We start from the raw sequence: 25980 nt of genomic DNA, 5'->3' as shown, positions 1-25980 counted from the left end.
ATGATAATCAATGCCTGGCGCGATGAGATTTCGCTAATGGAACATAATATACCGGCCATGGGCGCTGCCATGGTATTATTACCTCATTTCCCGAGCGAAAGACACTTTTCGCAGAGCGTCCAAGAGATTATTATCATAACGCACAAGGGTGTCTTTTCCGCTCCCGCTATTAGCGAAGAGGATTAATTTTGCTCGACTTACTGTCATATCACGTAACGTGACAACGTGAATCGTGCAATTTATTTTAATTTTGACAAAAAGAGCTGATTACAAATGCTAAAATGACTGCAAAAATTATTTTCAAAGATACGTCCAATTTATAGCATAAAATCGCAGAGAAATTGAATAAACCACGAATTACATTTTAGCTGACATAAAGGATATCATTGTGTAATATTATTACAATCGCACATCAACATGCAATATATATATAAACGTTCGTGTTCGCGTGGATTTATAATACCCGTATCATTATAGCCATTTATCACAAATTACAGGCGCCAATTGCAGACTTTCTGTGTTCGCTTTTATCGACTTTATTAATTGCCTACTGATCGCGAGAGCCGCATAGAGTAAGGCGAAATAAATCTCGCGTCTTTCAGTTTATCACTAAAGCAGCATCCGCCTGTCCCCCTTAATAATGCTCGCTTATCCATATTCATTAATTATGTCCATACGAATTAATAATATATACTTTACAACTGACCTCATTTCTTTTCCGGATTGTGCTCTCTATTATATGGACGCAATATTCATAAACTTTTATTGATGTAATTACGACATACTACGCCACTTTCATTAATAAGATACATTTTATAGCCAATAAAGTTGATGTAATATAGCTTATCGAAACGAATCAAATTATTACAAGATCAATATAAGTTACGAAGAATACATTAGTCTGCACATTTCGTTCGATTTATGCATATTTATATTACTAAATATTTAAAATAAAAGAATGATGTAACACGTGCCATGACGCATTGACTATTCAGAAGAAAAAACTTTAACCAAGACGCATCTATCTATTCTCGGAAGAAAAAGAGGGGAAAACAGCCAAATCCCACGTGTATCGCAATGCGCCACGATAAAATAATCTCGAGTACACAGATACACGCCGTTGCTTTTTCCTTATTCTTATCGCGAAAGCCGACTTGAGCTGTTTTATCACGCGAACGGAAGAAAGAAGTTCGAGAGAGGCTGAAAAAGGAAGGAGAAAGATGGAAAGATTCGCGGAACGAGAAAGAGAAAGAGAGGTAAGAAAAGAAACGCGCGACAGCCTGATTCGCGTGAAGAATCATGACGTTCCCCTGCGAACGCCCATGCATATGCATCTTCTCGTGCAACAGGAGAGGGACTTTTCTCGGTAAAAAGAGAGAAAGAAAAAGTCTCTCTCTCTCTCTACATATTTATCTCTCTAACTCTCGTCTTCGACGGACGGAAAAAGGAACGAGCAGGCGAGACCGAAAGAGAGTGCGTTTCGTCGTCTCGTCACTGACCCGGGACAATAGACGAGGATTTTCTTAACGATGGACGAGAGTAGCGGGTAATGCGGAGAAGAACGAGAGGAATCCTGTGTATTCTGTATCTCCGTGTACCCCGGATGCCTTCATTCAGACGTCGTAGTTCGCCTTTAAACGAGAGCCAACGACTCGCGACGCGAGAGTCTTATCTCGGCAGTCTATTGCGGGATCGCTGATTACTCCCTTCGTTCGTTTAATTTACGATGAATCGCGCGACCAACGCGACGTCGAATAGAACGTCCGGACGACGACTCCGCGATGTCTCGCGCCCATGAATGGCCGCACGCAGAATAACGAGAGAGACGCCGTCTCTGCACATCTCCTCGCACATATTACGCTGTCGCATAACTCACGACGAATCCAATTCACGAGGGGACGATTACGCGAGTGCTCGTAACCCGAGTCAGGCGTATAAGAATGAGTTATCACCCGACACTCTAACTCTCTCCGCCGAGAGCTTCGTTCGATTAATTTCTTTTCACACACCCGAGGTCGTCGTTAACGCACCAGAAGCGCATCTCTTCCGTAAGAGGTTACGCAACATGCACAGCTGTTTCAAAGTTCTTTGACTTTTAAATAATGCGTACGTATGAGTCTCAATAAATCTTTCTGTGAAATAAAGCTATATTTATAAAATAAATATGGTATAATATAATTATGTAATAATTATTTATGTAATATTATATATATTTGCTTAACGAAAGCCAATTTGATGATCTTCTTCTCGAATTTCTTAAATGTAATTTGCACAGGTTGTCATTTTGACAGCTGTATTCTTTCTAAGAGAACGAAATGCGCGCTTCTTTTCATTTTCTATATCAAAAAGCCTAACTTGGTATGCCGGTGGTATGTGTTGCAGCTTGACCGTTTGAATGCTTCATTCCTTCGCGTTGCGTGTTTCTTAGACAGGCAACAGACATATTTCCGAGATACCGTTCTCAGAACTCGGTGGCAGACCCGAGATGCCAGTCTTAAGAGTTGATGTTTATTCAACAATATACTTAAATAATTCATACTTGACGCGGATGAGAGATCGCTCGGTCTAGATATGTCCCGATCTACTTCGCTCATATAACCAAATACATATACGTGTTGCTCGTTATCGATTATTTAAAAGCATTCAAAATGCACGTTTGTAATACGGTCTGGAGTATAAATAACAGCGAATTGCCATTCGAATAATTACCCGAGTTAATATACATCGGAGCTCGCAATATGATGCAGGTTGTAAAATATTCGCCATGACTTTTACATCGCTACGTCGGCGTTGCGTGCGCTTTCAGGGGGATAGACGTGAAAGATGACGAGAAAAAGATTCGACGGGCAACGCTGTTACGAGGACGATACACCGTGTGCATCACGTCGCATCTCGCGTCTGCAGGTGTCCATTTACATAACGAGATTATTTCATTTTGGCCGCGGATGGAGTCGTAACCCTATATGTAAATTCGGGACACGTGAAAGGCGTGCGATCGGAGTGTTTGAATACAACCGACCCTCGATCGTGATCGTGAACGCCCTTTCGGTAGGATTTCACGGCGGCGTGCAGGGGCGTCGTGACCGAAAAACTCGATGACTGTCATAATCGCATTCGCTTTTCTCGTAAGACCGATGGCAGATAAGTGAATTAAATTTCCTAGCACTCACGAGAGACGACACGACCGAATTAATTACTCACGACGTTCCTTCGTTTTGTGCACGATGCACAAAATTATAATATTTCGACTATATTGTAATAATTATATTTTTTTCCGATTTTTTTCATTGCTTTTATTCTTAGGCGAGTTTCGTCCAACGTGCAATATTATTCAAACGTTAATGTATTTACATTACATGCCGATATCGATCCGATAAATTAGAAGGACGAATAATTCGCATGGAATATAATCTAATCACGCAAACTGATTTATTCGCAGCAGACTCAAAAGAAGGCCGGCAATAATCCATAACGATGATTTTATTAATCAAGTAACGATATTTATCCATATCGATTGCAAATATAGATGTATCAATAACATAGGGGGGCTTTGCAGATATTACGTTACCTAATTATCCATGTAAATGAAGCAGCAGTTATTCGAATAATAGAATCAACTACTCAACATACACTAGGCTATGCAATTAACCCTTTCATCGCACTAGTAGCTATAAATTCATCGATGTGATAAATTATCTCGACCAGACAATGCAATCGAGGACAATCGTTATCACCCTTATTATTCGATCAAAATACTCATTTTACTGCGTACATATATCTCATATTGTAATATTATAATATCTGTGATTTATATATATATATATATATATATATATATATATATAATGCCAAGTAGATAATCGATAAAGATGAATAAAAAAGAATCATTATATCGTCGAAAGCTGTTGCAATGTAGAAATGTATGAGATCAATTGCGAAGATTTACATGCGATATAAAAAAAATATATTTATTATATATGTATCACATAAATCTAATCGATAAGTATATAATTTGGCAATGTCATAATTTTAGTGCAATAAAATATTATGCTTTAATTACAATTTAGAATTTTTTAAAATCTTACTTTGATATTTCTTTAAAAAAAATTTAAAATGCTTTTAGACATATCTCATATTTATTTAGTTAGTGTATTCGATTTATATTGCCGACGATTTTATATCCACGTTTTTGGTACGCATGGTCAAATTTAACCGGACAACATGTCGAAAGTTATATGAAAGTAGGCCAACTGGCTGCAGGGCTTCGTTAGAGGATTTATAATCGCGGTTTATAATCCCCGATTCTCATCCTCGTCCGTCAAAACTCACCCGATGAGGGTGAAGAAGATTCATGAATGTGATACAGGGGATTGCGCATCACAGCGCTGCGCGATATAGTTACCCGAAAGGCAAAATAACAAAAGGGTAAAATAAACTAGATGTATGGCGAAGGGAAAGAAAAAGCATTCCGCAATGCAGTAGTGAGTTTAATCAAATTTTCGTCGGAGTCGATGCATTTGTATGATTACATTATACAGTAATCATTTTAAAAAATGCGGTATTAAAAATTATATTACTATATTATACAATATATGCAAGCAAGTGTGATAAAAAAGTAACGATTAATTCCATTAAAACAGATTATATTAAAACTGATTATGTTAAAATCGAATGCGTTAAAACCGATATAATATGTATGATTCATTTATAACGAAGAAAACAAAAGAAATAATCCCTTTCTAAAAAAGGCATGTTAAGTCGATTCTCGCAAGTAATGTTGCCTCTCTTCCGCGATGCTGATTGGCTGTCTCGATTCTATCAAAAATATTAATCGAGAGAGAGAGAGAGAGAGAGAGAGAGAGAGAGAGAGAGAGAGAGAGAGAGAGAGAGAGAGAGAGTTTAAAGTATTATAATAACATATTATTTTATTTAATTTTATTTTGAACAACTGCCAAACTACTAACTTTCGCGACAGCCTCTCGATGCTACGAATATTTAACATACATTTTTAAGAAAGGGATGTTATAATATTTTCTTAACTCGATCCAAAATAAACAATATCTCACTCACCGGTCCGTGCAATAGCGGAATTGTAATACACAGCACACATCTGTCAGCACATGATCTGAAAACAAAATATTCAAATTATGTATATATGTACATGTGTGGGAGGCGCTTTGCACGCGCTTGTGTTGTTCTAGTTTTAAATAAATTTAATGTAGATTTTCATAATAATAAACTCTCCGAGAATTTATCTACATTTAACATTTTATTTATACATATATTTCATAGAACAAAACATTTTAATTTTAGAGATATATTTATAGAGATATATTTTAGAGATATATATTTATAATTATCATTTTTTATTTTAATATTTGCCTTTTGTGTGAGCATTTTTTCACATCATATCGTATATGCAAACGAAATAGAGCTCGTCGGGAATTTTCGGTACCTATATATTCGTCGTGCCTTTTTTGCTCAGCTCGAATCCGTCTCTCTGCTTTGAAGGCTTGAACAAATTCAAGCACCGCGCTTTGTTCGGCTCGCTGAATCATTAATGGGCGCCGGCGTCCTAAGAGCGCAGTTGTTGCATATCCAACGTAACGCGAAGGGAGTCGGACATCGAGCGTGACATAAATATGTAATATAACGTGCCGGCGTGAAAAATGTACTCCGGATTATAAGGGCGGGGTGCGCTTCTCTTTATACCGTGCCGTCATCCTGCCCCGTCCAATTTTCCGACGTTGCTCACACGATGAAAAAGGAATATATCATATCAGCTTTATCCTACGTGGAACGAGCGCTTAAACAGTTAATAATTTTTATCTGCGACGGATGATGATCGACGGAGATGAACGATTCTTTAATCGAATTAAGCACCGTTTCGATGCAGCTAATTCGCGTCAGCAACTTTGATCGGAACTCGGTGAGAATAAATAGAACGCGAACGGATCGTAAAATTAAACCATGATATCACGCGCAACTCTGCTCAACGCGCGTTAAATTACTTAGCAACACGGAGTTGTCGTCTCTCAGTGATTCTAGATATTCCGACGTTTTAAGCGGAAAATTTTCAATACCTCTGAAATTATTTAACAGCAACTGAAAACATCTTTAAACTTTAAAGAAGCTACGTACTTTATATAGTACATATTCAAGATTCAGTTGAAGGCAATAATCACGTACTTCTTTTTTCGGTTTTACTCACGACAAATAACCGATATATCGCCGATACTTTTTCGTTAGATCTACTATTAATTCCCTCATAAATCTGAGAGGGTACCTCGTTGAAAAGGATCGAGCGGATTTATCGTTCGGCAGGTAGAACGATATGACGATATAACTCTGGCACGAGGCCGCAAGGGGAACAACGACCGCTTCTCCTCTCTCTCTGGTTTCCTCTCGTGATCTATCTGTCTCGTCATTTCGCTCGCTCTTTTCTTCTCGAGGGGTTCGAGGTTGCGTCGAGCAGATCGGATGACGCGGATGAGTGCAGCGTGCGGCACAATGCAACGCGGCAGATGTGCCCCCGTTCAATGGATTCGTACCCCGGTTTTCTCTCTCTTCTCTCGAGTAGCTTCGCGCGCTCTCCGGCTTCATCCCCGTTCTCCTACTTTCTTTTTCATCGAGTTTCATCCCTCCGTTCTCGTTCTCTCCCTTTTTCGCGCGTCTGTTACGAGGTCGCTTTCCTCCATCCCTTCCTCTTATCTCCCTTCGACTTCTACCGCTCTTTCTCTCTTTCGAAGAGAGCTCGTCGCATATACCTATCCGCGCGAATTAACGAACTCGGCCACGGATTTCTATTACGGAGAGATCCGGCTCTCAGGCCTCACCGGCTCCGATATAATAGATTCGAGGCGACAGCAATTTCAGATATGAGAGTCCAAACGAATCGACAGTATTCGCGCGATTACACTCTTTTTCTTTCCTTTCCACGAGAGGTGCAATAAACTTGCCTCGTCTCCTCGCCGGGATTTTTCCTGAATGAACGGTATGCACCTGGGTTCCAATCCTGACGCTCGATGTGCTTAAAAATCCGGGATGTTATTCGCGAATGCAATCATTTCCGACACATGTGCGACGTCTCGTTAATTTATTGAAATGTGTAGCGCAGATTTTCTATTAAATTTACACGCTCCACGCTTCGCACCTCGTTCGTCCAACGCTGACGTGCGATACAAGCAATTTAAATGTCATAATTAAAAGTTATATACTTGTATATATATTACATGAAATTAATAGATACCAAGATAATAAAGATAATAAGTTCAAATAATAAATTTTTTAAATAAAGTAATGGTTAAAAAAAATTTCACGTATAAATTCGGTGCGATTTAAAATATTATTTGAGAGTTAAACATTTTATAATACATTCAATTTCGTTAGAAAATTTTATTTTACTTTATTTAATCGAATTATCGTATATCTACTTACGTAAAGATTATTACTGTTTACTAATTTTTTTTACGATATGAAAAACTCATTTTGTATCACTATAAAAAATGCGATATAGAGTGAAACGCGTCTTCCATATTTCGTGTATCAAATGCGAGATCGTTACACGCACACCCACTTGTCGTTTGTTTCTCGGGACCCCCCATGTTTTTCACCCTCGTGTAAGACGTACAAATTATTACTGATAATGCGAGCACGCAAGAATGGTTCGGATATAATGGACCCGAGAGAATCGAATATTTTTTGAAAGCGCAATACTCGAAAGTAATTGTGTGTAAGTGCGCCGGTGTTTCGATATCTTAAGTTCCCCTATATCCCCCTATATCGTCGAAGGCTTTAATCGAAAAGTGCATTTCAATTGAGAATATCGTTGTCACTTGCGTCTCTTAAATTAAGTCTCTTAGATAATGTAAAGTAATTGCGTAATTGCAAACAATTACTTGTGTTGCATTACTTGTACTTAGCATTATAAACAATAATTTTTCTGTATGAAAGAATATTTATTTCCGTACGATAAAAAATTTTCCACAAAAATTCGCATTTATCATGGATCGAATTTTCACCAGTTAATACATCGATCGAGATAAAGACGCACGATTCAACGACGGTTTGAAAAGGTTTGCACGAGTTTTTGCGGTACAATAGACAGCCGCGCGCTTTTTACTAGAGAAAGAAAAAAATAAAGCTCTTCTGGGCCGATATTTTGTGGAAATATTGCCCATATCCATGGTAACGATCCTCATAAATATCGAAAATGTAAAGAGCGTAATCGAGGAAGAGAAAAAGAGAGAGAGAGAGAGAGAGGTAGCGAAAAATTGTGAGGGGGAGAATGCGCGCGCATGGGGGCTATTATTTTATAAAATTGCACGACTAATGAACCGCGATACGTAGTTAATCGCCTAAAGCACGTCGCGTGCTCGCGAGATCTTGGATGTATGCGAGGATATACTTAAGTGTTCGAGAAGGACTTAATTATAAGATCGTAGATTTGCATTTCGGTGAAAAGCAACGTTCGAGGTTTTAATGTCCCAACATGCATTTACAGCGTTTTTGGTGAAAGTTATTTATCCGGACGGTAGAATAACTTTTTTTAATTACTTCGATGCCTTTTACGCGCGATGAACATCATTGTATCATTCGCGAAACAATGCGTTATTGTTGAAAATTAATTTAATATCGACGACATTTAACTCCGTGATGCGACAGCTGATCATGACATCATCCTTCGTATCGATTAAACGCTCAACTTTACATTTGAGATCTATTGATAAATAATTATTACAGTTATCAGTATATCTCTCTGGATTCTCTCTCTCTCTCTCTCTCTCTCTCTCTGCCATGATTGATATTACTATTTATATGATCCACATTCGCCTTTACTGTGACACTTGGCACGTATATGTTGATTCAATCGTATACGCAGAATATGTAATATCGTCGAAATACGATACTCTTGGTCGGCGATATCTTGTACGACATCACTTGAATCGTTTCGCATTTGCGATCTATTTCTATATCCGCGCGTCTGTGTCTCGCTTTTCGTAGACTTTGCACGATGCAATATATACAGTTTATTATTCCGCATTGATGATGCGAGAGCGCAGCCTCGAATACTTCTCCCGCAAGATTGCATAAACGGCGTTGCATTCGCGCAGTCGAGCAAGAGGTTTCGCATGATCGAACGAATTTCGCTGCTCAAATAAACTCGATAACCGTGTCGCGCTGCTCTTTCACGAAAAAGGGACGCCGAGACGTCAAGCTCAAAAGGCTGGAGATTATTTCTGGCCGCAATCGATTCCCATCCCCAGTTCCGCTCGTCGGACATCCGGAAAAACCCGGCATATGACGTCTGCGACTGTCGATATCGGTTCCGAAGTCGGTGGTTTTCGGCAATATCGGAGACCGCGTGCGCGCGCGCGTCTGTTCTCTCTCTCTCTCTTTTTTTCCCTTTTTTTATTCGTTCCTCGTGTTTGCCCAAACTGGATATCTACGGTACTTTTCCACGCGGTCCTTTGTAACTCGCAATGACCGCTTTTTCGTCCTTTTGTGTCCGGTAGTTTTCCATTGCCCGTATTTGCTTTCATTGTTTCTGCCGAACGCAGCCGCAGCTCCCCCGTATTTTCATGCTTTTGATCTGACAACGCACGTACCTCCGCCCAAGTACTTTCAAATGATAAAACGAGAAGGGAAAAAAAATGGAGAAGATGGAGAGGAAGTTATAGGAACGAGGTGGAAGGACGGGAGTGACGAAACGAGCGGGGAGGGGACGACCATGTGCGAAAACGAACTATGTCAAACGTACTCTGCATTGGTAACTTTTTACATTTACGCTTTACGTCGTTCACTTCTCCATGCCGGGTGCAGGATTTTCGACGCTCGCGGCAATTTTATACGATGATTTTTACCCGCCGACAATAGCCGAAAGCATATTAAACGCATAATTTTCGGGATTGCAAAATAATAATTGTGCTTAGCTCAAAGAGAATTCGCATTTTATGTTAAAATATAATGACAGCTGAATCTTGAATTCAAGTATCAAATCTTTCAAAGAAATACATTCAGAATTTCTTAAACAGATAGATATCAGATAAGAGAGATTAAAATATGCAGAACGTAAATGTGCGTAAAAAAAATAACACGCATAAATATGAAAAGTGACAGACGTTTCATAGCTCGGCCAGAATGTCCCCCTCAAGTTTACCCACTCGTGGATGGTGTGACTGCACCCTCCGGCAGCCAACCCCGGTGCACTTAACTGTAGAAGAGCTTGGGAGAGCATGCAGGACACCATCCACTTATGTCGCGGTTTCCCCATTGGCATCATGCTAAACTAAGTGAACGAGAGAACGAGTATCGTCATTAAGCAATTCCGCTTGTAAGCGCGCGCTGGAGAACGAAGGAGGGCCGCGCGAATTCGATATTCGCGATGCGCATCCTCCCCGATGTTATATACACTCGTTACGCGATGCAATGCGAAAAGCCTCGTTATTCCGAAAGCAAGGGTAAATTTTCACTCGAAATATCAATGCGAGCGCGCAAACACAACGTACGAAACTTACACACGCGAATCTAACGAATTTGATACCAGGCCCAGAGAATAATAACGAGAATTTCTTGTTGAAATTTGATGCAACAATAATACCCAAATACGCGTATAAAATACTGGCAAAATCCTTTCTCGATTTATTTGTTCAGATACATCCATCGCGGTGATAAATCCCCCAAGTTGATTGAAGGTGCACTGAGAGAATTTTCTCTCAGAATTTATCCTGAAAATCATGGTAATTATGGGACAATATGGTATGGAAAGAATTTTATGAAAATTTCTCTGATTAACTATGCAGTTTAGTAAAATTAATCAAATATGTTTCATATTTTATTGTGATAAATATTAATCGGAGAAATTCTCATAAAATTCTTTCCATACCATATTGTCCTACAATTATCACGATTTTCAGGGTAAATTCTAAGAGAAAATTCTCTCAATGTGTAATTAAGTTTTCTTCTACGAAAGCGAACGAGATATTTTCGGGTTTAGCTCTCATTGGCATCCCGTCCCGACTAAAGAAACCATTATTTGGCGACCATCCCACACGGAAATGGTTGATTGACACGACGGACAATTACACTTAGTGCGCCTGCCGCGGTGCAAACGGAAGTTGGCAGTAATCAGTAGCGAAGCAGAATTACGGCGGCGAATGCATTTAGGATCTCCTCTCTCTCCCTCCACGATGATCTCATTTTGCTCCCTCTGATCCGCGAAACAAGCGGTGAATTTTTTATGGAAATGCTTCCCCGAGAGCGGATTTGTGTTTTTCGCGCGTACATGCCCTACCTACCTCCCTTCCTCTCCCGACAAGGAAATAATTAACGGACGTAATCACATCTTCCTCGCCGGTAAACTTCACCGAGCATCGCCGCGCATTAAATTTCGCCGCGTTCAGACAGAATCGTGAAAACAGCGTTAAAGCAAAGGCACTACTGACATCAAGCGGCACAAAAGGATTAGAGAATTAATGCTGTTGCATGTCGGAGCAAAAATCGAGTTGCTCCGAAAGCTCCAAAAACGCTTCCCATATTCGTCAGTATTTTGCGCGAGGCTGTCCGCTCTATCCCTTCGTGCAAGCGTTACGTAACAATGAGCAGCGTTCCATTGGAATGCAACAATAGCGTATTGTGACGCAACACGGAGAATGAATATTCAAGGTACACGCGACGCGCGCCGCTATAAGTCGCAATAACGAAAACGTTTTCGGGCGACGAGCCACGCAATTCGATTTTCGTTTCGCATATAATTCCCTTTCCCTCTCTTCCCCCCCATTCAAACTAATTCCCATCTACAGAACACAAGCGGCAATATTGCGTATTATCCGTCAAGCTTCCTTAAGGGTTGCACGCGCGCCGTAGACGAGAACGCGAATTAGTGTACCTCGTTACGCGAGTCTATAGCTTGTTCGTTAAGCAATTTCTCGTATACCGCGAGATGCACAGTTAGATGAGCGGATATTCAATATCGGCGAATATATATATATTTCCTTGCTCGATATACCTTGTTCGACTCACATCAAAGCACAAACGCGCTCGTTTACGGGGAAGAAATTAATAACCAAATATGTGTGCTCTTTGCACGTCAATCGCTTCGCGCATTATTATGCCAAGTGTAATTACTGTGCCGTCGAGTTCATAAACATCGCTGCGCTTTAATGAATAAACCTTGATTGCTCACATAAAAAGTTGCTTAATCCGATATCAATATCGACGTTATACATAAACGGATATTAAATATTATATATAACATATTAAATATACTCCGACATGATTGATTCGCTGCTGAAATATTTTTCTCATTTAACGGAGAAACATCGGGGCTATTACGATAATGTTTGATCGCGATATTAAAAAAAGCAAGGCCAATAGTCTTTTATATTTTAATATGTATGAAATTCTATATATATATCTATTTATACCATTCATTTTCTCGTTTTTTAAAAACTTTTTTACAAAATCGCCGTAATCTACTTGATATCAATCACTCAACACGCGAATGAACGAGCCTGACAATTTAGATTCGATGACGTCAATCACTGTCCATCCACTATTTGCCCGAGTATAATTCCAAGTCTATTTTTTTTTTCCTCGTGGCATGTTTCAACATATGCAGAGCTATGGCCGTTGCGCATATCTCCGCGCACAGTCGGGGGGAAAAAAATAGCCTTTTATTACTTGTCAGACATTCATTCTCCCGCGTGACCGTCACACGCTCCAACGAAGCAACAATCCGTTCGTTAAGCCTTTTCCCGGTATTGCGGCAATCAAGCCCAAGTCGGAACATTCGATACAGCCGTTCCGCGTCTTACAGTCATACCCGTGAATGCGCAGATAAAGCAGTGGAAGCGTCTTCGAGATTGCCTCGTGCTTCCAAGAAAGGGCAGCTGACACGTGCGTCAAGTGTGATAGTTCCTGCAAGTTGCAGAACCGCGACAGAGTTTCTATATACGTCATAAAAGCTCGTTTAAGTCGACGTGCATTTCGTAATTTTTTATTGTAAACGTTTTGACTCATGCATGTTTCTCTTTTTTTTTTTTTTTTTTTTTTTTTTTTCGAAAACATCAAGACAGGAGAGTTCTCTCAGAACCGGAAATTCCATAACATGAAATTATTTTCATGATTATAATTATTTTGTATTGTGTAAAAAAGATAATGTAAAGTGAGAGAAAGAAAAAGGGGAATATATAAAAATGTCATTAGATTAATCAGTAAACAGATTTCAACATCGTTCTAAATTTGAATAAATAAATTGATATAATCACATATTTAGAATCTCTTATTGATTATCCTAATTAAAAATAGTTCGAAATAAATACAGCCGAAATCGAAAAAAGTCTAAATGATTTATGATGATTCGAGCGAATGGAGAAAAAAACAGACCGAGAGATACCAAGTGCCTATCGTGGGAAGACACATATCTCAGAATGTCTGGAACACTCGTCGCGCCGTTAAGTGTTTCCGCGGGGCCAATTTTAATAACGTAGAGAGAGGCACAACAAAGGCGACCCTCTTGCCCGTTCCGGAGCGCTTTGACACCGATGTGTATTCATTTCTGCCCTTCCATTCAACCCTCTTCCTTCCGGTACACGTCTCAGCGAGCATCCCCCTTTACACTTGTGCCTCTCGTCTTCGATCATTATCATCGGTACAACAAACACGAGAGACTAAGCAGCCGCCGATAATTTACTCCATTTTTTTCCGTTTCTTCGGTTTTTTTTCTTCTACCTGAATACGTTTTATCGTCGTATATACAACGCATATTCCATCGATTATATTTAGACTCGGAAGAAGTAGGTTCTACAAACGGCAATAGCGATAGTTTCTACATTAGACATATACGTAGACATATATGTACATATTTCGATGCTACACACATAATGCACGTACGATCGATTAAGTGTTACATTGCCCTAATATATCCCGTTGTCTCTCTAGAGTAATCGAACATGATATATCATTCTAGAAATATATATAATCCTTTACTATTAAATTTACATAATCCATTCTATTTAACTCTTTTTTTATTTTTTAATATTTCTTAATATATGTATTAATTAATCGGAGTCATCGCTCGTAAATAATCATAATCGTTTTATTCTCACGTCTCACAGCTTTTCGGTGGCATGCCGAATTTCTTGATTTAAAAACCACGTGGAGTCCACGCGGAGTCATCGAGCAATGATCATTAGATCCAATAGAAAAGTCGAGATCGTCGAGTCGCAAAATGAACTCTTATTGGCAAAACGTCGCTTCTTATTGGCATTTCGGATTTTCTTCTCGCGTCTTTCGCTTTTCTTCGCATCTCGTTCTTTCTCGCGTCTCTAACTCCTTATAAGGCACATCGATCCGCGCGGAGTCCTTTTTTTTCTCGCATTTTTTTCTATTCCTTATTGCACATCCTTATTGCGCTCTTTAAAAGGCATTCTCGAGCCGTCGAGCCTCGAGCGAGCATCGCACGACTTTGACGAAACGTAAATAAAATCTAAAAAAGATATGCCGACACGTTTTTTCAATTGTTTAGGTCGCACATCGCACCTCGAGGTGTGAAACTACATGTCGAGTTTCTTATCGCGGTGATTTATGTGTTAATTCGGTTACTCATAAAAATTTCATTCATTCACGTTGCTCACACACGCGATTATAACGTCAATGTAATTTCGAGCATTGACGTTTCGTTTTTTCTATTCACATCCCTTCATATCCTCTTCTCAAGTTATTTTTATCGCGTTATTAATATAAATTATATTGTATATATAAAAAAGTTTTAGTTCTCTCTCTCTTTGGACTGTATTTTATTCGAATTGAAAAATAAGTGATTGAAAAATGAACTTCGGAGGTACATCGAATGCGTTACTAATATAAAACATATACATATATTATATATTGGATCTAATAGTCATCGCTCTTTTTAGATCAAGAAATCGGCATCGAAAAGCCGTGAGACGTGAGAATAAAACAATTATGATAATTTGTGACCAATGACTCCGCGCGAATTAATTAATACACATTAATACATATGTTAAGAAATGTTAAGAAATAAAAAGAGTTAAATAGAATGGATTACGTAGGATTAATAGTAAAGAATTTTATATATATATATATATATATATATATATATTATAAATAAAACTTAAAATAATAATGTCTTTGCGATTTAAATTTCTTAAACGATCGTGTTTTTATGCGTTCCTTCTTTTTTTTAAATCTTTTCTTATCTTCGCGCACATTCGTTTATCGCGTTACATTACGATTATAATTGATGCCAAGGAAAAAAATTTAAGGAATTCACGGCGATACGAAAACTCGCGACCGCGCGCATTCTCGCTTTTCATTCCTTTCTCTACTTTTTTTTTGTCGTGTCTTCCGGTCTGATTCACGGCCCGCTTTGCCGCGACCGTCTTTCTTTTTTTTCTCGACTGCTCCTTTACTACCGACTCCGCAGTCTACGGAGGAACTCTAACGAGGACTCTCGGTCGACGAGTAATTAGGAGAGGCACTTGTTGAAGGAAACAATCGCCGAGAGTCAACACCGAGTCGGATGAGCGAGTAATTGTAAACTGAGAGAATCGTGTTATATCGCTGGTTATCTCGATTGCCAGTGATTGCCGGTATTTGCTTTCCCGAAGGTATTCCCGCGGACAACCTATTTGCTTCCGTCATCCGACATTCAATTTTGCGAAAGACAACCATCGCCCGTACGTCTACAATTCGCGAGCTTTATAAATTCGCATCGAATTGTAACAATATTTAATGAAATTATCAAACTTTGTTGAAAATTCAACTGAAAAATCGAAAATACGCAGTTATTTATATGCATATCAATCATGACATTTGTTTACCGCTGGCTTTAATTGCAATATTTTATTCATTTTCGAGATAATAAATCTCTCTGTATAATTGAGGAAATTCGGTCTCGCATGAAAAATAAACGTCAACGCATGACTTGTATTATTTATGCGAGAAAATCATTGCATAGAAATTTTTAGTACACAATATCGATCAAGCGCGTTAATACGTTTCCGCCTTTATCCGGAATTTCCTCTCCGTTGGCTATAACATTGCACTCATCTAAAGCTAACGAGAAGACTGACACAGGGAGTAATTAGTAGGTACACTTCTTGGAGGAAAACAGACGTGTAATGCGAGACTCCGAGACAACAATGTCGAGTTCTACGCTGTACTTACTCCGACGCGCCAAGCAAGAGAGTCACGATAACTTAAAAGTCATGCTCTGTATAAAAATTACTTTCTTTTCTTCAACTCTGTTTATCAACGTAACGATTAACAATGTAATAACATTCACAGCAACTTCATATTATCAGACTAGCATGTGCGCGAAATTAATATTATATTACAGCGCGCTATTTATTTTCGAAAGTATAAACTCATTACAATTGGTATATGTGATTGCACACTGCATGTTAAAAGCACATTACATGTGCATGCAAAGCACACAAAGATATTATTACGCGCTTTCTATGAGAAAAGAGAGAACGCGACCGATAACCGACGCGATCACTGTATTAACAATTCTCGAATGCGGCTAATCTATGGTATTCCTCAATTAGTAAATTAAGTGGCAATGTACTCGATGTTACACTAGACCGCAAAGCAAAATTAACCCCGCTGCATTCGAATATTATGTATCATATTGCGGAATTATATTGGATAATGTGATTGAATTGATCATGTAGGATTGATATCAGGATGTAACGTATGTAAATTCTTTTCCTACTAACTTTGATATGTTAACTCTAGAGACGAAATATTGTTAGACATTTATATTATATATTTATATGCATATATATACGAAATATAAAATTAATTAATTTAATGATAGATTACCGATTTGCGAATCGCTTCTTCTTTAGGAAAGATACGTATGCGACGATGAATAATGATTTTTCGCAAATATAGGATGTAGTATCCCCCATGATATATATATACGAGACACACACTTGTTAGCACAGTTCTCACATGTCAATAAAAGTGACAAACGACGGCCGATCCGATCACGTATTCGTATCGTATGCGCAATTCCCATATGGGCTGCTCTCCTTGCATCCTATGGTGTGTCGAAAGCAGTCATAAAAAAAATCTGGATCTCGATGAATTTGATTTATCGAGGATCCTATCGTATAACATATGCTATTTTTATCTCAGTACGTTAAAAATGAAGAATCTCCGAAATGCTTCTACGGTATATTTTTTTTTTTCAATATATATCTCGTGTCAATCGCGCTATCAAGTAATATACGCGCAGCCGACAGTTTGAATTTACATGACGCGTCGCAAAATCTCGTCAGAAAATATTTAGATAAAAATAACGTTCATCCCGAATGTGTCGCGTCGATAATTGCCGAGTCGAGGTATCAATTCGGGCAATTTTTATGATCGCGCGAGATCCATCCGCGCCTCGGTGAAACCGTAGCTCGCCTCACCGTAATCGTCCCGTCGACGCCGTAGAATTTTTTTAACGGCAGCTTTTTAAAGGGGTATTATTACCATCAAATCTGCTCGTCTATCATCTCGGGTTGGTACGGTTTCCACGACGTACAGTCGCCGCGCCGTGGCCTCCGGGAGAAGCCCGCAGACGTTACTGGGCGCTTTTTAATGCCGGGACCGCGGCGCATTACTCATCGGGATGTAAAGCAGACGAACATGCGTAAAGGAACGGACTGGTGTCTGTGTACCTGCCTGTGCGAGCGGGCAGGTACACAGGCGAATATATACCTGCGAGCAGCGCATATCGCATATATCACGCATTTAAGTACCCAGCACGAGGCCCTTTCGGCGGACCCACGGATCATCAAACAAAGACGCGCGGAAGATCCGATCGGCCGTGAATAAAATCACGGTGAATCACGTTCGTCTCTGTCCGCGTCATAATCACGGGAATTTATGTGGCATCGTTTTCACAAACTCTCGCGTGCAATTTGTTGGGGAAATCACTGGCGAACGTGACGTATAATATTGACGTACGGCGAACATCTGTTCCGCAAAAAGTGCGACGAGTTTAATCTCCGATGCACAATAAATGATTCCGACTTCTGTACATATGGAGCGAAACCAAATAATTTATTAAAATGAGATATCCCTGAATTTTATTATATATTTATCTATCGTATATTTATTTTATTTTATTTTATTTACCATTTATTTTGAATTGTGAGCAGATTTTGGAATTAAGATTGATTAGCGTGTAAAAGTAAGTTCAAAGTTCATTAAAATCGTCGAACCCCATTGCCGACGAGAGTTTAAATTACTAGAATAAGATTCATTTCTTCGAGCGCGCCAAGTATTGCCAAGCAATGATATCATTAATCCTACGAAGGAAGTCGAGACGCTTTTGTCGCAAAGATACAAGTATTCGTTTCCATGACGCTGGGTCTTGGATAACCGACACTAGCGACCGGAAATTAAATTCTGCGCGCACCTCCTTCGGTTAGCTACGAATCCATGCGTTTCTGTCATTCTTGACGGAAGTAAGGACGGTAACGACGACAGGGTAAAAGCTTGCGCGTTATATTTTCCGCGATAGCGCGAATTATGCGTCATCACACGCGCATCTCATCTAAATTTGTAATAACGTTCTGTATGCACCCCACTTAATTGCCGAGAATCGCTAGTCTGCCGTATTTATGTTCACAATGGATGCAAAACGTAGACGTAAAATGTTAAACGCAAGAGTCCTGCGCACACAGAAATATGCCAGCAAGTAAATTCAATTCTTATATTATGCTCGCAGCATCTGCCTGCAACCTATTTTTTAAGGAATTTTTTTAATTTAAATTATTAAAATCATAAGGAATTTCAATTATTATTTTTTTACTCGCTTTACACTTCTCTCCGTAAAATTTATATCCAATCTGGACGACTGACCTAAACGTTTAATTAATGAGAAAAATTTTTTAATTATTTTTAATTATACTTTTAATTCTCACTTGATCCCCAATGATCGACGTGACGTCGAGACGACATAATTCCAACGAACGAAATGCGATGACATTCGCATTAGACATCATCAACGCGCGACGTCCTCGAAGCTTCAATCGTAACGCGACGCGAGATAACGAGCCTCGTTAAGCGGTCGGAAACGGAACAAGGACTTTTCGCGGGAAACTCTCGCGGTGAAACTGCGACTCAGATGCAGAACGAATTGAGATGATATTTAAAGGCCGCATCGTACGCCGGTCGCATTCACGTGTCGAGACTTCTGTGGCGGGAAGTTTCCTACTCTCGTTATCCGGAAATCGGGCAAACTCTTCTCCAGCGAGTAAGGCGTAACGACCAAACTGGCAGCACCAAGTGGATCGTCGACTCCGACCACTTTTCCATAGCTTCCCCGCAAAACCTCGCCTAACCATCATCGTCACGAGATTCTTGAAGACATTCAACTCGTGAGGGAACAAGTAAGTGGACAGCGGTAAAGTACGCGAATACAAATAGACACGACGAACGAAGGACGGGGACAGACTTCTTCCGTTTCTTTGCCAAGAAATCCTTCCTCGTCGACGCGAATTAATGTAACATCTCGAGCTTTTTCCCACATTGTCGCCGGTCTGTCCAAAGCATGAAGAAATCATGCTGTAAGTTACCTAACGACCGCACTGTTCGTCCAAAGAGGAGAGGAAGAAAAAGGAGAGAGAATATGAATAAATGAATCGTTGGCTCGTGCAGTGGGCCTCACTAAACCGCAGGACAGCGAAGTAAACGAGGAAAAAAGATGAAGAGAGTGCAATAAGCACAAGCGACAAAGAAAGAGAGAGGGAGAGAGAGAGAGAAAGATGGAGATAGGAAGGGGTGCAATGGGTGAATAAAAGCTATGTCGAGCAGATGGCTGGTGCGGCCATTAGCTAATGGATCCCTAACACCAGTCTACGAGAGTCATCCGCCACGAGGCACAAACCGGTAGGTGGATGCGTCCATAGGTGGTGGTACCCACCCGCACCCTTTCGCAAACCACCACCCGACCGCGCCAAGTCGACAGAATCGCGCGATTGCAGCTGCGCTAAATCACAAACGGATCGGCGAATGGCGCGAGCTTTTCCGGCTTGTCCCGACGTGTCGTTCGATTCTATCGAGCTTGCCGCACGAAAATAACGTTGGCCCGACGTGGTAATCCTCTCACACACCCGCACACATGTCCCTATACCCTCCTTCACGCGCGACTATAATTTCCAATCACTTAACGTATCGTTCCATCTCGAACGGCGCGTGTATCGAAGTTTCGTAAATAATAAAGTTCCGCGCCGCGCGAGCTAGCGAGTGTATTCTAAATAAATGATATCCAACCGGATGAGCGCTTCTCCGTTGTATCCAGGTAAAAATGGACCGCCTCCCTCGGAGATCGATAAACGAAATGGCTGTCGTTACTCGGATATTATTAGAGTACGCTTTCTCTTGCATTAGATAGATATACTGTTGCTATTTTATTTTAAGTGCTTTTTTACAAAATTGGTAGAGTTTAAATATTATATTTCCCACGCATAATATATTCGAAAATCTGCACTCTAATATTTTGAATTTTATATATCCCGACTCTACTTTTATCTCAGAGATTTTGCTTTTTAAATTTATTTATGATCCACTCTTTTTTATGAATCCATAATATTTTTATATTGCAGCATCAAGCTATTAAGCATTATTACGAAAAATAACGATAAGAGGAATGTACCTCGTTTCCGTGGTTTCACTATCGTTCTTCTCGCCGGCATTATCTCCTTCGATATACTCAAGAGAAGCGCACGTGCGTATACAAGCGCTTCCACAGAGGTTACAGGAGGCGTGGCGGCTGTGTAAGGGGCGCGCGACGATTCCGGCAAGCTCCCAATTACCTAAAATACACCCAACGTCCCTTGATCTGTATAATTAACGCGCTGATCGTGCCGCGCGGCCACCGGCGCGTGAGCGTGAAGCGCGTCGCTTTCCAATTTGCGAACGGCACTGCATTGTCGCGCAACGAAAGCAATCGTTACGCGCGATGATACGGCTGACGCGTCACGGCTCGGCGAGCGTTCGTTAATTGAACACGGCGGATTAAAATCCGCGGCGAATCGCGACGCGTTACAGTTCCCAAGGAAATCGATTGGCGTCATTGACTTTTCCTGCGTCCCGCGCATCGCGATATAAAATTAAAGTCATCTGTCGATTATTAAATGATATAAAAAAAAATAGATAAATCTCTCTTTCATTTGGGATTATAATATATCTGTAAAACGACAAGATTTTCTCTAGATTTACGCGCGTCTAAATCATATTTATTAGAGCATATTTTACAATTTAATTTTTTATAAAAATTCCTGTTCGATATTCTTACAAGATAATAAGTCCTTCAGAATTTGAGATTTCCTTTTCTAAAAAAGGCGTGTTATATCGATAGTCGAAAGTCTCGAATGCTATTGTGCGTTATGTTCGTACCATCGGGCGGCTGTCATCGCGAAGGTTAACAGTTTTGACAGTTGTTTAAAATAAAATTAAATAAAATCTGTCAATCTTTAATCATTATTATTACTCTGCCATGAGCATAAAATAATAAATACGAGTCAAAAATAATAAAAAATAACACGCAATTTATATATCATAATTTTATTATTCATAAAGTAAGAATATAGATAGATTAAGTAGTACGAGTCAACAATTTCTCACTATGTTTAGCCCTTTCGTCGCGCAATTATTTAATCATTAACATAAAATCATAAATGCGAGTTAAAAACAATAAAAAATAACACGCACTTTATATATCGTAATTTTATTATGCGCAAAGTAAGAATTTAGATAGATTAAGTAGTACGAGTCAACAATTTCGCACTACGTTTAACCTTTTCGTCGCACAATCATTTAATCATTAACATAAAATCATAAATGCGAGTCAAAAACAATAAAAAATAACACGCACTTTATATATCATAATTTTATTATGCGCAAAGTAAGAATTTAGATAAATTAAGTAGTACGAGTCAACAATATTGTTGACTCGTACTACTTAATCTATCTATATTCTTACTTTGCGCATAATAAAATTATGATATATAAAATGCATATAATTTTTTATTGTTTTTGATTCGTATTAATTATTTTATATTAATGATGAAATAATTGCGCAACGAAAAGGCTAAATGTAGTAAGAAATGGTTGACTCGTACTACTTAATCTATCTATATTCTTACTTTGCGCATAATAAAATTATGATATATAAAGTGCGTGTTATTTTTTATTGTTTTTGACTCGCATTTATAATTTTATGTTAATGATGAAATAATTGCGCAACGAAAAGGCTAAACGTAGTAAGAAATGGTTGACTCGTACTACTTAATCTATCTATATTCTTACTTTATGAATAATAAAATTATGATATATAAATTGCGTGTTATTTTTTATTATTTTTGACTCGTATTTATTATTTTATGCTCATGGCAGAGTAATAATAAAGATTAAAGATTTAAGAATTTTATTTAATTTTATTTAATTTTATTTTAAACAACTGTCAAAACTGTTAACCTTCGCGATGACAGCCGCTCGATGGTACGAACATAACGCAGAATAGCATTCGAGACAGCCAATCAACATCACGGGAAAGAGAGGCAACAATCACTTCGAGACTTTCGACTATCGATATAACACGCCTTCTTAGAAAAGAATGGCGCGCGCGCAGCGCGCGCTTGTGTTGTCTAGTACTTATAAATTGTAAAAAAATGGAGATGGTAAAGTTTCTAATATTATTTTTGAATGCTCATTATAAAAAGTCGAAAATACTTAAGCAATTCCAGATATATGTTCTCTTTGTATATCATCAAAGTACAAGAAAAAATGCTGAATGATAAAGCTAAAATTCTATTTAAACATTTGCTATAATGAGCGAGAAAAAATTAAGAAAGCAAGAAAAAGACTAGATAAATAGATTAGAATTATAATCTGACATATGCGACTATAATCTTATCTGCATATATGCGAGAAAGCTTCTTTCAGTAATATTCTAATAAGATTACTAGAGACGTGCAGGAATACCAGAGAGATTTTCACTGTAATGCGCAATGAATGTCTTTGGAGTCAATGTAACGTGACATAACTAAAGCAAACATGAACAGTTGTAAACCTGCAACTGTCATCCGTACCGATGGCGGCTCGCGGCAAATTCGTGTTGTCAGAACGTTAATGTGGAAATGTATCCCGTTACAACGCCCTGCGGAAATGTGCTAGGCACTCGTAGGTGGAGATATAGGGTTAACCTTGGGATACAGCCACCCGTCTCTGCGAAGCGTCTTAACGTTTTGAAACACTGTCGCTAAATATTCATCGCGTTGAAACGTAAGCACCGAATCCGCGTTGCGCAGCGGCAGTCAACAGCCATCCCTAAGCCATTCTAATCCAGCATTTCACGAGTAACGGAATTAAAATTGTACCGCGATTCTCGTTCGCGACGACGCGAATTGTCTTCCTCCTCTTGAATCTTACTGCTAAAGCGCAAGAGATTCGCGTAGGAAGAGTCTTGAAAAGTTATCTCGACTATTCGCATTTGAGATAAAATATACAGAGATGGGAAAATTTGCAAAATTTTCGCGAACGCGTGCAACTTCATTTCCTTCCTTTGTCAACGTATATTCTTTGACGGATTTAGAATCGAGAATTTTTCTTAGTAATAACTTGTATGTGTGTGTGATAAAATATAATTTTTCGTAACTTTTTTTAAAAATATTTTCTATATTTAATATTCTTATAATTCAAAACGGAAATTTTACAAAATAAAATTGTATTTGTTCCTGATATTTCCAATTGTTAGTTAAGAAAAACTATTGATATCATTGATATCTCACTGAAATAATGACTCTTGTCTACTCTTTCTTTATTCGAAGAAAAAATGATAAATCTAAGGCAACCTAATAACTGAAAGAGACAACTTGCTGTGTTTCTGAATTAATGCTACGACACAGTATATTTGCAACGATATGGGCCCAAACAAAACTACGCAAATATATGAGTAATTACAGTGTGGGGAAATTTGCTAGACGGAGGACTTGGATTCGCTTTTAAACTTTCCAAAGTGCGAACTGGCATAGCGAGCGTTGGCGTAACTCCCAGATAAGTTGCCACCACAATTCAACTCGCCATCGACTGCCTCCGTCGCATTGTTTCCATTCATTCGAGGTATGCATGCACCCTTTGTCGAAGCTTTTGAACGTCATTGTACTACAAATACCTAGCGAACATATTCGCATCTTGAGAGTGTAGCCGTTTAATCAAACCCGATAACCACTTGCATCACAAAAAAATTAAATTCGAATATATTAATTGTTACCGTATATATATACACATATATAATGTATATCATACATAAAAATTTAATTTCTCGTAGTAGAAATACCAGATTAACGGAGGCCTCAAAGATCTGCGCGATCGCTAATCCATCATACAACTCGTGAACAGAAAACCATCATAAAACGTAGTTTCTGATTTAACTCTAAATGCTTATATGTCAAAAATTATTGATTAAATTAAGAAATTCAAATAATTTTGTATTTGATTTTTGGATAATTTTCTTATCATAGTATATAGTATATAATTTGGCGAATTTTGAGACACTGTATATTATTCACAAGTATAATTTCTTAAAATAGTGAAGAAAATTTAACTTCTTCATCATTGCAAATTTAAATTGTTAATTAATATTTTTTGTGATATAATATCTGCTGATAACTCCGAGAGATTAATATAAAAAAAATTTGACACTCACCGGCAGAGATGTAGAACACATCGCATATGCGTATATAATTTATAATATACAAATATATCTAAATTATATAAAGCTATATCCAGAATAATTAAGATTTTAAAAAATAATTAACTTTTTATTCGTCCTTTTAAACAAATAAAAAATAGTCCTTTCCCTCTCTAAAAAAAGGCATGTTAAGTCGATTCTCGCAAGTATTAATTAATTTACTAATTTACTAATTTAAATTTTTTAATAATAATATGTTAAAAATATAAAAATAGTAATAAATTGTAAATAATGTTATAATACACCTTATCCGCGATTAATATTTTTTGATAGATCAGCTGATAACTGTCAAAAATATTAATCGAGTTTAAAGTATTATAATATATTATTTAAAACATATCTTTCTATTTAATTTTATTTTCAACAAACTGTTAAACTACTAACCCTCGCGATGACAGCCTCTCGATGCTACGAATATAACGCACAATGCGAATCGAAACAATCAGCACCGCGGAAAAGATGCAACAATACTTGCGAGAATCGACTTAACATGCCTTTTTTAGAAAGGAATGTTATAATATTTTAAATTCAATTAATATTTTTGACAATTATCAGCTGATTTTTGCCAAAAAATATTAATCGCGGATAAGATATTATAACATATTTAAAATATATTAGTATTTTAATATTTTCAACATTATTATATACGCCCTATTACCGCTATCAAAATGTTATAATAAATAATTTTCTCACTCACCGATACGTGCAATAGCTGTAGTATACAGCATACATTGATCTGAAAACAAAATATTCAAATTATGTAGATACATATGTGTGTGTCGGATATTTATAAACAATGCAGTTTAGAAAAAATGTTTTTATATTGAAATATAAATATAAATATAAATACAAATATGTAAGTTAGAATATTTAAATAGCAAATTTTCGCTTTATTAACATTTTTTGACAGAAATCAGCTGATTAAAGTGTTAATTTGCTAATTAATTTTTAAAATAATAATATGTAAATAATATGTTATAATACCTTATTCTCGATATCAGCTGATCAGTTATCAGCTGATTTCTGTCAAAAAATATTAATCGAGTTTAAAGTATTATAACATTATTTAAAACATTTCTTTTTAACATAAAATCGAAGAATGGCGCGCTTGCGTTGTCTAGTGATATATATAGTGCGTGTTTCTTATTGTTTTTGACTCACATTTATGATTTTATGTTAATGATTAAGTGATTGCGCGA

General features: G+C 38.1%; 2 protein-coding genes across 3 annotated transcripts in view; one reads left to right on the top strand and one right to left on the bottom strand.

Annotated features, from left to right (window-relative positions):
* Positions 1-25980, bottom strand: part of LOC145948980 (magnesium-dependent phosphatase 1) — a 162350-nt gene that overhangs the window by 19768 nt on the left and 116602 nt on the right. Inside the window, exons 16-17 of one of the 2 annotated variants that reach the window (XM_083058620.1) lie at positions 25479-25517; positions 5071-5125 (exon numbers count right to left, since the gene is read on the bottom strand). The gene's annotated coding sequence lies outside the window, so the exon portion shown is untranslated. The remainder of the gene's footprint in view (positions 1-5070; positions 5126-25478; positions 25518-25980) is intronic. The other variant, XM_083058621.1, reaches the window with a different exon arrangement.
* LOC145948977 (discoidin domain-containing receptor 2) overlaps positions 1-25980 on the top strand; it is a 152226-nt gene that overhangs the window by 18243 nt on the left and 108003 nt on the right. The gene's annotated exons all lie outside the window — the stretch shown is intronic.

This window comes from Prenolepis imparis, unplaced genomic scaffold (assembly GCF_030444845.1).
Source record: "Prenolepis imparis isolate NDT839.2.m4 unplaced genomic scaffold, iyPreImpa1.0 SCAF_2, whole genome shotgun sequence".
In the NCBI taxonomy this organism is placed as follows: domain Eukaryota; kingdom Metazoa; phylum Arthropoda; class Insecta; order Hymenoptera; family Formicidae; genus Prenolepis; species Prenolepis imparis.
Note: the sequence above shows the minus strand (reverse complement) of the source record. Positions and strands in the feature narration are given on the sequence as shown.